Source organism: Haematobia irritans, chromosome 3 (genome assembly GCF_050003625.1).
Source record: "Haematobia irritans isolate KBUSLIRL chromosome 3, ASM5000362v1, whole genome shotgun sequence".
Taxonomy (NCBI): Eukaryota; Metazoa; Arthropoda; class Insecta; order Diptera; family Muscidae; genus Haematobia; species Haematobia irritans.
Genome location: NC_134399.1, coordinates 162,055,177 through 162,072,472, shown reverse-complemented (window position 1 = coordinate 162,072,472; position 17,296 = coordinate 162,055,177).

The following is a 17,296-nucleotide window of genomic DNA, read 5'->3' as shown; positions in this document are numbered from 1 at the left end:
TTTTTCACCAAAATGGCTACACTATCATAGCGGTATTTTAAACTAAATAAATTTCGATTTCTTTTCGCTTTTTTTTATGAATCCCTTTCAATATCTCCGCTTACATATAATTTAATTACTTATTGTTTTTTCTTTTGTGTTTTGCCTTTTAGTTTTAGATATATTTTCCACACAATAGTCACCACACAGCACTACCACTTTGTTAACGGCATAATTATTTTTCTTTAATTTATCTTGCTCGTTTTCATTTGCCTTTAATACATTATTTTTCCACTTATAGTTGCTTACCTTTCCTATATTCACACTCACTTTTCTTCTTTTTTTATATATATTGTTTTAAATATTACAAAAGATATTTTCCTTTTCGCGAAGAAATTTTAATTTGTTGCCGGCCGATTGCTTATTACACTTTTAATTGTCTTCTTTGTGTCAATGCTTTTGATGGCTTCTCTTTGTGTGTGTGTGTTTGTAGTTAGCTGTCATTCGTTGAATGACCCAGTAGGCACCGGTGCTTAGGGCAAATTAAAGTACGTTGCCACTGTATAACAACCGTTAAATTTTCAAATCATTGAATTTGTCAATCTGGCAGATTTAAAGTCTGTGACTATTGTTGGTGTATTTAAATCCAGTTTTGCGAGTTCCTTTTTGGTGATTGCACTTTGTTGCTTGTTTGTTCTTTTATTATTAATTTTCGTTTTTGCGAGAAAAATAACAATTATTCCGTTTTGCACTGTAGAATGACGCCTACATTTACATATGCACTTCTTCGTTATTTCATCTTCCTTTTCACATCAGTCACATACTGCACATTTGTTTTTGTTATTTTGTTCGAATGGTTTTGGTGATTTTGTCCGCGGGGAAAGTTCTCGAACTTATCGTTTTACCAGAACTTCACTTGCCCGTTTGTTGTTTTGTTGTGCCTGTTTTGTTTTTGTTGTTTTTTTTGTTTTTTCTAAAGCTCGAATGAATATTCTTGATATTTTGAACTATAACTCGTTGTTATAGCTGTTGATGCAAACTGTATTTTTCTTAACCACCTGAAATCGACAGCACTATGTTTTGGTAGCACTCTTAATTTCTTTTCGCTGATCACACCATATACCACTAGCACATTTGTACTTACCCAATCTATCTTTTACTTCTTTTTATACCCACCACCATAGAATGGTGACGGGGGTATAATAAGTTTGTCATTCCGTTTGTAACACATCGAAATATCGATTTCCGACTATATAAAGTATATATGTTCTTGATCAGGGAGAAATTCTAAGACGATATAACGATGTCCGTCTGTCTGTCTGTCTGTCTGTCTGTCTGTTGTAATCACGCTACAGTCTTCAATAATGAAGCAATCGTGCTGAAATTTTGCACAAACTCGTCTTTTGTCTCCAGGCAGGTCAAGTTCGAAGATGGGCTATATCGGTCCAGGTTTTGATATAGTCCCCATATAAACCGACCTCCTGATTTGGGGTCTTGGGCTTATAGAAATCGTAGTTTTTATCCTATTTGCCTGAAATTTGAAATCTAGAGGTATTTTATGACCATAAAGAGGTGTGCCAAAAATAGTGAGTATCGGTCCATGTTTTGGTATAGCCCCCATATAGACCGATCTCCCGATTTTACTTCTTGGCCTTATAGAAACCGCAGTTTTTATTCAATTTACCTGAAATTGGAAATCTAGAGGTATTGTAGGACCACAAATACGTGTGCCAAAAATTGTGAGTATCGGTCCATGTTTTGGTATGGTCCCCATATAAAACGACCTCCCGATTTGGGGTTTGGGCTTATAGAAACCGTAGTTTTTATCCAATTTGTCTGAAATTGGAAATCTAGAGGTATTTTAGGACCATAAAGAGGTGTGCCGAAAATGGTGAGTATCGGTCCATATTTTGGTATAGCCCCCATATAGACCGATCTCCCGATTTTACTCTTGGGCTTATAGAAACCGCAGTTTTTATTCAATTTACCTGAAATTGGAAATCTAGAGGTATTGTAGGACCACAAATACGTGCGTCAAAAATTGTGAGTATCGGTCCATGTTTTGGTATGGTCCCCATATAAAACGACCTCCCGATTTGGGGTCTTGGGTTTATAGAAACCGTAGTTTTTATTCAATTTGTCTGAAATTGGATATCTAGAGGTATTTTAGGACCATAAAGAGGTGTGCCGAAAATGGTGAGTATCGGTCTATATTTTCGTATAGCCTCCATATAGACCGATTTCCCGATTTTACTTCTTGGGCTTCTAGAATCCGAAGTTTTTATCCTATTTGCCTGAAATTGGAAATCTAGAGGTATTTTCGGGTCATAAAGAGGTATGCCGAAAACGGTGAGTATCGGTCCATATTTTAGTATAGCCCCCATAAGAACGATCTCCCGATTTAACACCTTGGGTTTCTAGAAACCGTAGTTTTTATCTGATTTGCCTTAAATTGTAAGTATTCTGGTATTTTAGGCTCACAAAAACGTGTATCGGATTAAGTTTTTATCGGTCCATTTGGTAATGCCTCCATATAGACCGACTTCACTTCTTGAGGGTGTAGAAAGCGCACTTATCATGAAAATTGCTTGAAACTCAATGTAAAATTTCCAGATTTTACTTCCACAGATTTAAGATTTCAAATCAAAACGTTATTTTATAATTTTCTTGCACACTTAAAAGAGATGTTAATGATTCCTCTAAAACTCAAACAAAAATGGTTCTTATAAATCCAGAATCTGATATAGTCCTCATAGGTGAAATCTTTAAATTTATCTTCGGGAAGTGTCCTCAAGTCCTCAAGCCCTCCTGAAATTTCAAAGGAACCCCTAATATTTGGTTCATGGTGGTGGGTATTTAAGATTCGGCCCGGCCGAACTTACTGCTGTATATACTTGTTTGTTGTTCAGCTTGTTATAACCTCCGTGTGGGAGTCGTTGTTGTTTCCTGGTGTGATGGTCGTTGACCACTGTTGGATTTTATCGCGGAGATGTATAACATATAATACCGCCGTTCAATTTGTTGAGCTCCGATTGTGTGTTGCTTTTCCCTTCTCCCAATATCGAATTAGGAGGCTCGAATGGACCATGTATAATTGCCTCTCAATCCAAGGGCTATGAATTGAAAGGGCTTGGATTCCTTTAATCGTATTTCAAATACTTCTGTCCACTCGTGGATGAACCAGAAGTCGATGAACCAGAAGTCGATTCTATTCTCGCGTGCGTCGTTTTTGTGCGCGCGGCCTCACCCCTTTCGTAATTAAAGAGTTAGAGTTCAGTTTTTAATAATTCATTTATTTGGTCTCCGTGACCTTTCTGATGAGTTTCAAAACGATACTAAATTTAAATCTAAAATATGTATGCCACCTGGGCCGTTAGAACAAACAGTAAATTCAACTTTAACGAAGAATAAGGCACAAAAAGAAACAAAATGATAATAGAAAAAAAGGAAGTGAATAAATCAAACTAAAGAGAACATTTCATTTTCTAGAATTAAGAGAAATTGAGAGATATGTAAATAATGAAAATAAGTTTTGTTTGGAGCGAGTTCAGATCACTCGGTCTTGTTATAGTAATTGTTGAACTGACTTCAACAGGGGGCTATATTTAATTATGGACCGATTTCGACCAATTGTTGCATGGGTGTTTGAGGCCATATATTAACACCACGTACCAAATTTCAACTTAATCAGATGAATTTTGGTCTTCAAAGAGACTTCGAATGTCAAATCTGGTAATCGGTTTATATGAGGGCTATATATAAAGGGTGGTTAAAATTTCAAGGGCCGATGTTGATTTTGAATAAAATACAAACTATTTAGGAAATTATTGTAATTTTATTTTATTATGATATATTGGTATTACTCAATTATTTTATGTCAAATTATCGGTCAAATGGGCGCCGCGACCTCGGTGACACACCTTCATCCGATGGTCCAAATTTTCGATGACGCTGAGGCATAATGGAGGTTATATGCCGTTAATGTGCCGAATTATCTCATCCTTTAGCTCTTGAATTGGTGCTGGCTTATCGACGTACACCTTTTCTTTCAAATAACCCCAAAGAAAAAAGTCCAACGGTGTCAAATCACATGATCTTGGCGGCCAATCACATGATCTTGGCGACATCGCCATTACTTGAGATAACACGGCCATTGAATTTGTTGCGCAAAAGAGCCATTGTTTCGTTAGCTGTGTGGCAAGTGGCACCGTCCTGCTAAAACCACATATCGTCCACATCCATATCTTCCAATTCGGGCCATAAAAAGTTCGTTATCATCTCACGATAGCGAACACCATTCACAGTAACTGCCTGACCGGCCTCATTTTGGAAAAAATACGGCCCGATGATGCCGCCAGCCCATAAACCGCACCAAACAGTCACTCTTTGTGGGTGCATTGGTTTTTCGACAATCACTCTTGGATTCTGATTCGCCCAAATGCGGCAATTCGGTTTATTGACGAATCCACTGAGGTGAAAATGTGCCTCATCACTGAAGATGATTTTCTTCGAAAATTGATAATCCACTGTTGCCATTTCTTCGAACCATTCTGCCCATTCACGACGTCCATGGTTCAAATTGAGTAAGTCTGAAATAGAGAAATGTCATAAAAAATTCGGAAAAAAAACTTGGCGTTTAGGTGTGGTCCACATTCAACATCGGCCCTTACAATTTAACCACCTTATAATTATGGACCGATGTGGACCAATTTTTGCATGGTCATTAGAGACTATATACTTACACCATGTACTAAATTTCAGCCGGATCGGATGAAATTTTCTTCTCTTAGGGGCTCCGCAAGCCAAATCTGGGGATCGGTTTATATGGGGGCTATATATAATTATGGACCGATGTGGACCAATTTTTGCATGGTTGTTCGAGACCATATACTAACACCGTGTACAAAATTTCAGCTGGATCGGATGAAATTTGCTTCTCTTAGAGGATCTGCAAGCTAAATCTGGGGATCGGTTTATATGGGGGCGGCATATAATTATGGACCGATGTAGACCAATTTTTGCATGGTTGTTAGAGACCATATACTAACACCATGTACCAAATTTCAGCCGGATAGGGTGAAATTTGATTCTCTTAGAGGCCTCGCAAGCCAAATTTGGGGGTTCGTTTATATGGGGGCTATACGTAAAAGTGGACCGATATGGCCCATTTCCAATCTGACCTACATCAATAATAACTACTTGTGCCAAGTTTCAAGTCGATAGCTTGTCTCGTTCGGAAGTTAGCGTGATTTCAACAGACGGACGGACATGCTCAGATCGACTCAGAATTTCACCACGACCCAGAATATAGATACTTTATGGGGTCTTAGAGCAATATTTCGATGTGTTACAAACGGAATGACAAAGTTAATATACCCCCATCATATGGTGGAGGGTATAAAAACGTTTAAAAATATTTTAAAGACGTTGTTTACTTGAAACATAGAATATGTTAATTATACCCTGCACCATACTGTGGAACAGGGTATTATAAGTTAGTGCATATGTTAGCATCACCCAGAAGGAGACGAGATAGACGTATGGTGTCATTAACAATATTACTCAGAGCCCCTGAGTCGATCTAGCCATGTCCATCTGTCGCAGTTTTAGTCCAATCGACATCAATTGGCACAGGTTAGGTTAGGTGGCAGACCGATGTATCGGGCCCACATAGACTATTCAGTCCATTGTGATACCACATTGTGAACTTCTCTCTTATTACTGAGTGCTGCCCGATTCCATGTTAAGCTCAATGACAAGGGACCTCCTTTTTATAGCCGAGTCCGAACGGCATTCCACATTGCAGTGAAACCACTTAGAGAAGCTTTGAAACCCTCAGAAATATCACCAGCATTACTGAGGTGGGATAATCCAACGATGAAAAACTTTTTGGTGTTCGCTCGAAGCATGAATCGAACCCACGACCTTGTGTATGCAAAGCGGACATGCTAACCATTGCACCACGGTGGCTCCCAATTTGCACAAGTATGCGAAGAATTCAGTTCAGTTTTAGATATAGCTCCCATATAAATTTTCGCCTAATATGGCCCCATAATTTAAGCTTGTTTTGTTTTAAATTCTGCACAAGGAATGCAAGCAATAGTATCGTAAAGTGTGCGGAAGTTGGTTGAACTCGGTTAAGATTTAGATGTAGCTCCCAAAGATATCCTTCGCCCGATTTACACTCATGTAGCCACAGGGGCCAACTCTGATTTACTTGAAACTGTTGAATTTTTGTTGAAATCGGTTTAGATTTATATATAGCCCTCATATATATCTTTCGTCCGATTTACACACATGCCACAGAGGCCAAATTTGTAATCCGATTTATTTAAAATTTTGCGCATGTAGCAGAACTAACATTGTAGCAACGTATGCCGAATTTGGTTGAAATCGGTTCAGATTTAAATATAGTTCCCATATATATGCTTCGCCCGATATGCACTTATATGGTCCTAGGAACCAGATTTGTGCAGGGGGTAGAATTAACGTTAGTGATATACATGCCAATTTTGGATGAAATCGGTTCAGATTAAGATATGACAACAGGGGTCAAATCCATAATTTTGAAAATGTCGATCCACAAAGTGGTGCATGGTATAATGTAGTCGACAACGCCCGACTTTAGTCTTTCCTTCCTTGTTCTACCTTGAAATGCAATGAGAAATTTGTTATTATTCATTGTATAAGATATTCATCAGAAAATATTGAACAACAAAATGGAAATGAATGTTAAAGGAGAAATTGACAAGAGCCATATATTTGCCTGTTTAGAATATTTTAATATTTACAATAAAACAAAGTTTTCGTGGCTAAACCAGGCACAAGGGAGATGGATTTTCATTTTGTTCAACTTTTCAATATTTTTTGTTGTTTTTGTTTTGCAATTGTATTTGTTGTTTGATGGCATGATTTTGCTCCTAAACGGGCCACTGGCAGTGTCGCACAGAGTTCGTTATGGAAAAACTTTAGTCAGTCCTGTAGCAAACTAAGTTCATCTAACTCTCCTCCAACATGAAGCTTCCACTTCATTTGCATGCATGAAAAAAAGACAAAGTTGGTTTTTTTTCATTTTTTGTTTGTTTACACCTCGGGCTTTTATCCATAGGACAATATCAGATTAACTTTATGTCCAACTTTTTTTTTAACATTTTTGAAAAAAGTCAATTGATGTTTCGGTGGTTTTATAGCCCCGAAAAATGGCCACGTTATCTCCTCTTTGGTATTTATGGCAAAGCTAAATATAACAAAAGTCAGGAACGTACGAATAGAGGAAATATGATTTTTCTGTAGACACCATGAAAAAACTCAGTTTTATATTGTAGATTTTTGGATTATTTCAGTTATAGATATTTGAGACGACAAAATATCTATCATACCAATTTTTAAGTAAAGAAGACACGTATTTTGGACATTATTCTGTCCAGGGTCAGATCTTGCGGAAAATGAGTAGGACAATAGTCAAAAGATTAACGCAAGTAAATGAACATCAAATGTTCAAATTTCCTTCTGCTTCAGTTACTTAACATAAGCGGCGTAATACGATGTAAACTCTAGCTAGCGAAACATCTGAAAGTCAAATAACCTTTCACCAAAACGCAAAATAAACATATATATTGTCTACGTCAAAACTGTTGTACTGTATGCATCCAAGACACGGTTTGTAAGCTTCAAGCGGAAACTAGAAGATTTGAGTAATGGAAATAAAATTTTGACAAAATTTTCTATAAAAACAAGTAAGGAAAGTCTAAAGTCGGGCGGGGCCGACTATTTTATACCCTGCACCACTTTGTAGATCTAAATTTTCGATACCATATCACATCCGTCAAATGTGGTGGGGGCTATATATAAAGGTTGGTCCCAAAAACATACATTTAAATATCACTCGATCTGGACAGAATCTGATAGACTTCTACAAAATCTATAGACTCGAAATTTAAGTCGACTAATGCACTAGGGTGGAACACAATGTTAGTAAAAAACCAGTAAGGAAAGTCTAAAGTCGGGCGGGGCCGACTATACTATACCCTGCACCACTTTGTAGATCTAAATTTTCGATACCATATCACATCCGTCAAATGTGTTGGGTGCTGAATATATAGAGGTTTGTCCCAAATACATACATTTAAATATCACTCGATCTGGACAGAATTTGATAGACTTCTACAAATTCTATAGACTCAAAATTTTAGTCGGCTAATGTACTATGGTGAAAAACAATGATAGTAAAAAATATGGGAAAGATTTAAATATGAAGCAATTTTAAGAAAACTTCGCAAAAGTTTATTTATGATTTATCGCTCGATATATATGCATTAGAAGTTTAGGAAAATTAGAGTCATTTTTACAACTTTTCGACTAAGCAGTGGTAATTTTACAAGGAAAATGTTGGTATTTTGACAATTTTTGTCGAAATCAGAAAAACATATATATGGGAGCTATACCTAAATCTGAACCGATTTCAACCAAATTTGGCATGCATAGCTACAATGCTAATTCTACTCCCTGTGTAAAATTTCAACTAAATCGGAGTTAAAAATTGGCCTCTACGGTCATATGAGTGTAAATCGGGCGAAAGCTATATATGGGAGATATATCTAAATCTGAACCGATTTCAACCAAATTTGGCACGCATAGCTACAATGCTAATTATACTCCCTGTGCAAAGTTTCAACTAAATCGGAGCTAAAAATTGGCCTCTGTGGTCATTTGAGTGTAAATCGGGCGAAAGCTATAGGTGGGAGCTATATCTAAATCTGAACCGATTTCAACCAAATTTGACACGCATAGCTACAATGCTAATTCTACTCCCTGTGCAAAATTTCAACTAAATCGGAGCAAAAAATTGGCCTCTGTGGGCAAATGAGTGTAAATCGGGCGAAAACTATATATGGGAGCTATATCTAAATCTGAACCGATTTGGCTGATATTTTGCAAGTTTTTCGAGACTCATAAAATATTCGGATGTACGGAATTTGAGGAAGATCGGTTGATATACACGCCAATTATGACCAGATCGGTGAAAAATATATATGGCAGCTATATCTAAATCTGAACCGATTTTTTCCAAAATCAATAGGGATCGTCTTTGAGCCGAAACAGGACCCTATACCAAATTTTAGGACAATCGGACTAAAACTGCGAGCTGTACTTTGCACACAAAAATACATCAACAGACAGACAGACAGACGGACAGACAGACAGACAGACAGACAGACAGACAGACAGACAGACGGACATCGCTAAATCGACTCAGAATTTAATTCTAAGACGATCGGTATACTAAACGATGGGTCTCAGACTTTTCCTTCTTGGCGTTACATACAAATGCACAAACTTATTATACCCTGTACCACAGTAGTGGTGAAGGGTATAAATATGGGAAACATTTAAATCTGAAGCAATTTTAAGGAAACTTCGCAAAAGTTTATTTATGATTTATCACTCGAAATATATGTATTAGAAGTTTAGGAAAATTAGAGTAATTTTTACAACTTTTCGACTAAGCGGTGGCGATTAACATGGAAAATGTTGGTATTTTGACCATTTTTGCCGAAATCAGAAAAACATATATATGGGAGCTATATCTAAATCTGAACCGATGTCAACCAAATTTGGCACGCATAGCTACAATGCTAATTCTTCTCCCTGTGAAAAATTTCAACTAAATCGGAGTTAAAAATTGGCCTCTGTGGTCATATGAGTGTAAATCGGGCGAAAGCTATATAAGGGAGATATATCCAAATCTGAACCGATTTCAACCAAATTTGGCACGCATAGCTACAATGCTCATTCTACTCCCTGTGCAAAATTTCAATTAAATCGGAGCAAAAAATTGGCCTCCGTGGGCAAATGAGTGTAAATCGGGCGAAAGCTATATATGAGAGCTATATTTATACTGAACCGATTTGGCTGATATTTTGCAAGTTTTTCGAGACTCATAAAATATTCGGATGTACGGAATTTGAGGAAGATCGGTTGATATACACGCCAATTATGACCAGATCGGTGAAAAATATATATGGCAGCTATATCTAAATCTGAACCATTTTTTTCCAAAATCAAAAGGGATCGTCTTTGAGCCGAAACAGGACACTATACCAAATTTTAGGACAATCGGACTAAAACTGCGAGCTGTACTTTGCACACAAAAATACATCAACAGACAGACAGACAGACGGACATCGCTAAATCGACTCAGAATTTAATTCTAAGCCGATCCGTATACTAAAAGGTTAGTCTATGATTACTCTTTCTTGGCGTTAACTAAAATTTTGGCAGAATTGTCTATAAAAATAAAGTTTTGACGAAATTTCCGATAGAAATAAAATTTTAAAACAATTTTCTATAAAAATACAATTTTGAAAAAATCTTCTATAGAACTAAAATTTTGACAAACATTTTTATAGAAATAAAATTTTAACAAAATTTTCTATAGAAATAAAATTTTGACGAAATATTCCATAGAAATAAAATTTTGACAATATTTTCTATAGAAATAAAATTTTGACAAAATTTTCTATGAAAATAAAATTTTGCACAATTTAGGTAAATTCTTTTTGTTTGAGTGGGAACCATGGTCACTGCTTATGTAGTGATCTTTTGAAAGCGAAATAAATAAAGAAATAAAGTTTTGAAAAAATTTTCTATAGAAATAAAAATTTTTACAAATTTTATAACTAAAATTTTGACAGAATTTTCTGTAAAAATAAAATTTTGACGAAATTTCCGATAGAAATAAAATTTTAAAACAATTTTCTATAGAAATAAAATGTTGACAAAATTTTCTATAGAAATAAAATTTTATTTTTATAGAAAATTTGAAATAAAAAGAAATAAAATTTGACAAAATTTTCTATAGAAATAAAATTTTGACAAAATTTTCTATAGAAATAAAATTTTGACAAAATTTCCTACATATATAAAATTTTGACACTACTTCTGTAGTGATCTTTTGAAAGCGAAATAAACAAAGAAATAAAGTTTTGAAAAAATTTTCTATAGAAATAAAATTTTTACAAAATGTTTTTATAACTAAAATTTTGACAGAATTTTCTGTTATAAATAAAATTGTGACGAAATTTCCGATAGAAATAAAATTTTAAAACAATTTTCTATAGAAATAAAATGTTGACAAAATTTTCTATAAAAATAAAATTTTAACAAAATTTTCTGCAGAAATAAAATTTTGACAAAGTTTTCTAAAGAAATAAAATTTGACAAAATTTTCTATAGAAATAAAATTTTGACAAAATTTTCTAAAGAAATAAAATTTGAAAAAATTTTCTATCGAAATAAAATTTCGACAAATTTTTCTATAGAAATAAAATTTTGACAAAATTTACTATAGGTATAAAATTTTGACAAAATTTTCTATTGGAATAAAATTTTGAAAATATTTTCTATAGAAATCAAATGTTGACGAATTATTCTATAAAAAAAAAATTGACAAAATTTTCTATAGAAATAAAATTTTGCAAAATAGTTTTTTTTATGTTTTGTAGTTTATTGGTTCTCCAAATTTTGGTAAATTCTTTTTGTTTGAGTGGGAATCATTGTCACTGCTTCTGTAGTAATCTTTTGAACGCAAAATAAATAAAGAAATAAAGTTTTGACAAAATATTCTATAGAAATAAAATTTTTACAAAATGTTTTATAAAAATAAAATTTTGACAGAATTGTCTATAAAAATAAAATTTTGACGAAATTTCCGATAGAAATAACAGTTTAAAACAATTTTCCATAGAAATAAATTTTTTTAAAAATTTTTCTAGAGAACTAAAATTTTGACAAAATTTTCTACAAAAATAAAATTTTGACAAAATTTTCTATAGAAATAAAATTTTGACAAAATTTTCTATAGAACAATAATTTTGACAAAATTTTCTATAGGAATAAAATTTTGTCAAAATTTTCTATAGAAATAAAATTTTGACAAAATTTTCTATAGAAATAAAAGTTTGACAAAGTTTTCTATAAAACTAAAATTTTGACAAAATTTTCTATAGAAATTAAATTTTGACATAATTTTCTATAGAAATAATATTTTGACAAAATGTTCTATAGAAATAAAATTTTGCAAAATAGTTTTTTTTATGTTTTGTAGTTTGTGGGCTCTCCAAATTTAGGTAAATTGTTTTTGGCTTGAGTGGGAACCGTGGTTACTGCTTCTCGTGAACGTGACTCCAAAAATGTCGCATTAAACTACCATAATATTTTAGCATTCCATTTGCCATTCCACTCTTGTTTAGCACGACCTAATCCTGCACTCATACCCAACAATAACAAATTGGAAGATGTTTCACAAAGATTTCTTTTTCACTTCCAATGCAGTGCTTTTCGCAATTAGAATATTTTAAATGAAAATTTTAGTTTTGGATTATTAAATTTTACAAAAAAAAAAAAATAGAAAATCAATAAAAAAGTAAAAAAAAAAATAAAAACAATATGAAAATTCAGGAAAATCGTATAAAAATTACTGCTTATAGAAGCCTCATAAGTCATATTCGGAGATCGGTCTATATGGGGCCTCTACCAAACTATGGAATAATACACACAATATTCGGTACATCTATTTGCGGTCCTACAATACCTTTAGATAAATTAAGCAAATCAGTTGAAAATGGAAGTTTCTAGCCCAAGCCAAAGAAGTCAAATGGGGAGATTGGGCTATTAAGGGTCTATACGAGACCATGGACTGATACGCAATATATTCGATACAACTGCTTTCGGATCTAAAATACCTCTAGACATCCATTTTCAGGAAAATCGAATAAAAATGGTGGTTTATAGAAGCCAAATTTCTGCATTTTAGAAATGTTAGAAAATTTTGAACATATTTAGAAAATTTTAAGTAAACAATATTAAAAAAGCTGGCATCACGCCGATGTAATTAAAATAAGTAAATATTTTCGACAAATTCTAGAAAATTTATTAGGAATAATTAAGTTTTTTCACTTGTTAACGAAAAATTTATAGTTTCAAGAAAAAAATTGGAGTTCAAAATGGCAAGACTGTCTTTAGTGACATACGAAGTTCATGATGAACGCATTTGTAGTAAAATTTGCAAATTTAAAGAAATAATGACTTATTTTGTGAAAGACACGTATTTAGTTAATCTTTGTGCTTTATTTGTGTATATTTTTGCCCTCGGCTTTAGTTAATTTATCTAACGTACTCAAACAATTATTAGGGTAAAGGAAACTTTCTCCAAACATAATATTTCCATGAACTAAAATAAAGTTAAATTGGCTTTAGTGAAATATAGAGTTCACATTTTTTTTGAGTGTGTGTTACAAACGGAATGACATACTTATTATACCCTCAGCATTTAACCGTATCTTAAAAATTATAAAGGGTCTAAAAAGGTCAGCATTTAACCGTAGCTTAAAAATTATAAAAGGTCTGATATTCGAAATGTCCACTTTTGCAAATTATAACAAAGTCAAAAATAAGGATTGGTTGCTATATACACAGAAAGGTTTATGCGAACAATATTGACAACTCTCATATATAACAGGAAAATCTGTAAAATGGCTACGTCTCTGTTAGCAATAAGCAAATTGCAAAACTTCCATGGATCTCTGACATTGTCATGTTGAGAGAACAACACAATACAACAGCAACAGTTCGACCAGCCGGCCGGTCGTCGGTAGGTCGGTCAAACTAGGACACCCACCGCAGCAACTCAGGAAACAACTCTCATGAACGAAAACTTTATAATTATGAAACATATCAGTTTCAGCATCACAACTATAAAATTGTCAAAAGTTGATTAAGGCTTTTACCAAAAAAAAAAAAAAAAAAAAAAAAAAGCCATGGACAACACTACATCATCGTTACCATCATCATGAGAGGATAGTAATTGACCAACTTGTGGTCTGAACAAGGATATTAACTTGTGTGTGAAATATATTTTTGGGGGAATTGTTTCTTGGCACATGATATGGTTTCTCTCAATTAATCCATTTAAGATTATGTCCTGCTGGCTTTAGGCTATTGTATAATTAAGCCAACAAATGTCTTTAGAAAATTACATTTAATGGTATGTCTAATAATGTGGTTAACAAATGATATGGGATTTGTAATATCTGCTTCAACTACCTAATGGACGCTAGTAAAAAATTTTCATAATTCCGAAACAGGATAAGACAAGGTAAAAATAAAAGGATGTAAAATAGAATTAATAGTCTCAGCATGAAATAAGTTCTTTAGTAGTAGTTTTACTTTATTGAATTCATTGCAAAGTGTTTTTTATACCCTTCACCACTACTGTGGTACAGGGTATAATAAGTTTGTGCATTTGTATGTAACGCCAAGAAGGAGTAATCATATACCAACCTTTTAGTATACGGATCGGCTTAGAATTAAATTCTGAGTCGATTTAGCGATGTCCGTCTGTCTGTCCGTCTGTCTGTCTGTCTGTCTGTCTGTTGATGTATTTTTGTGTGCAAAGTACAGCTCGCAGTTTTAGTCCGATTGTCCTAAAATTTGGTATAGGGTCCTGTTTCGGCTCAAAGACGATCCCCATTGATTTTGGAAAAAATCGGTTCAGATTTAGATATAGCTGCCATATATATTTTTCACCGATCTGGTCATAATTGGCGTGTATATCAACCGATCTTCCTCAAATTCCGTACATCCGAATATTTTATGAGTCTCGAAAAACTTGCAAAATATCAGCAAAATCGGTTCAGATTTAGATATAGCTCCCGTATATAGCTTTCGCCCGATTTTCACTCATTTGCCCACAGAGGCCAATTTTTTGCTCCGATTTAGTTGAAATTTTGCATAGGGAGTAGAATTAGCGTTGTAACTATGCGTGCCAAATTTGCTTGAAATCGGTTCAGATTTGGATATATCTCCCATATAAAGCTTTCGCCCGATTTACACTCATATGACCACAGAGGCCAATTTTTAACTCCGATTTAGTTGAAATTTTGCACAGAGTGTAGAATTAGCATTGTAGCTATGCGTGCCAAATTTGGTTGAAATCGGTTCAGATTTAGATATAGCTCCCATATATGTTTTTCTGATTTCGACAAAAATGGTCAAAATACCAACATTTTCCTTGTAAAATCGCCACTGCTTAGTCGAAAAGTTGTAGAAATGACTCTAATTTTCCTAAACTTCTAATACATATATATCGAGCGATAAATCATAAATAAACTTTTTCGAAGTTTCCTTAAAATTGCTTCAGATTTAAACGTTTCCCATATTTTTTTACTAACATTGTGTTCCACCCTAGTGCATTAGCCGACTTAAATTTTGAGTCTATAGATTTTGTACAAGTCTATCAAATTCTGTCCAGATCGAGTGGTATTTAAATGTATGTATTTGGGACAAACCTTTATATATAGCCGCCAACACATTTGACGGATGTGATATGGTATCGAAAATTTAGATCTACAAAGTGGTGCAGGGTATAATATAGTCGGCCCCGCCCGACTTTAGACTTTCCTTACTGGTTACAATTTGAAAATTTTAAAAATTTGTATAAATAAGTGCAAACCATATTGTTTGTAACGACAATGTGACAGGGTAACGTCTGTCTTTAAATTTAATATATAATATATCTTAGTTATATTCTGATATCAAAAATTTTCTGTATCTTAGAGTGCATTTAAGATAAAGAGCTAATTTATTCCAGTGTGCAACTTCTTGACCATCCAAAATATCAATTACTTCTTTATCTTAAAGGAATGACTTTCCAAAAATGCTAAAAAAATAAGTCCCTTATATTCGACCAGTAGTTAGATTTTTCTAATTAATGTTTTTTTTTTTTTTTTGCGGTAGATTTCATTTATATTTGCGAACTTTTGACAAAGCACAAATACGTTATTTTCAATTCTTGTTTTATATATTCGAACAAAAAAGTTCAAAATTCTATATCCCAGTAAAAAACCTGCACATTTTTCAGCAGCTTTGTAAGGGAAGTCAAAGTCAATCAGCGTTTATTGCTGATATTCAAAATGTCAGAATAAATACCTATATACGCTTCCTTTGTTTGTTTTATATAAATAATTATGAATGGAAATGGCTATTAGACAGCTACATCGGACCAAGGTTTGCTATGCCCCCATTTAAACCGACCTCATATTTAACTTCCAGAGCATCCTCGATATGCAAATTTCATCCGATCCGGTTGCAATTTGATACGTGTTGTTAATATATGGCCTTCAACCGTCATAAGAAATTGGTCCATATGGTTCATAATGTTATATAGTCCGCATATAAAGCGATGACAGATTTTATTTCTATAGAATATTTGTCTAAATTTTATTTCTATAGAAATAGTTGTCTATATTTTATTTCAATAAAAATATTTGTCTAAATTTTACTGCTATAGAGACATTTGTCAAAATTTTATTTCTATAGAAATATTTGTCTAAATTTTAGTTTTAAAAAATATTTGTCTAAATTTTATTTCAATAAAACATTTGCCAAAACTTTATTTTTATAGACAATTTTGTCAAAATTTTAACCCTGTAGAAAATTTGGTCCAAATTTTATTTCAATAGAAAATTTTGTCAAAATTTTATTTCGTTGTTGTTTTTGATTTCAGCTTAAAACCATGCATTGACTAAACTACAAGTGTAGCTTAACCAACAGAGGAAAATAATGTTTGTCAAATTTATTTGAGAAAAGCCCTATAGACTGCAAGATGGTTGGATGGACGCACGTTTCGGTATTACCACATTCCTCATCAGCATACTCTACTTGCAGCAAAACTATCAACCAATTATCAGAATAAATTCAGGCAGTTCACTAAACCCAACAGTAAACCACACTAGAACCTTCCGAAAAAATGTTTCCAAAATTTTATTTCTTTGGAAAATTTTGTCAAAGTTTTATTTCTATGGAATATTTTGTCAAAATTTTATTTCTATAGAAAATTTTGTAAAAATTTTGTTTCTATAGAAAATTTTGTCAAAATTTTATTTCTATAGAAAAGTTTGTAAAAATTTTATTTATATAGAAAATTTTGTCAAAATTTTATTTCTATGGAAATATTTGTCAAAATTTTATTTCTATAGAAATTATTGTCAACAATTTATTTCTGTAGATAATTTTGACATTTTAATTCTATAGAAAAGTTTTTCAAAATTTTATTCCTATAGAAAATTTTGTCAAATTTTATTTCTTTAGAAAATTGTGTCAAAATTTTATTTCTATAGCAAATTATGTCAACATTTTATTTCCGTAGAAAATTCTCTCAAAATTTAATTTCGATAGATAATTTTGTCAACATTTTATTTCTATAGGAAATTTTGTCAAAGTTTATTTTATTTTCATTGACAATTTTGTCAAAATTTTA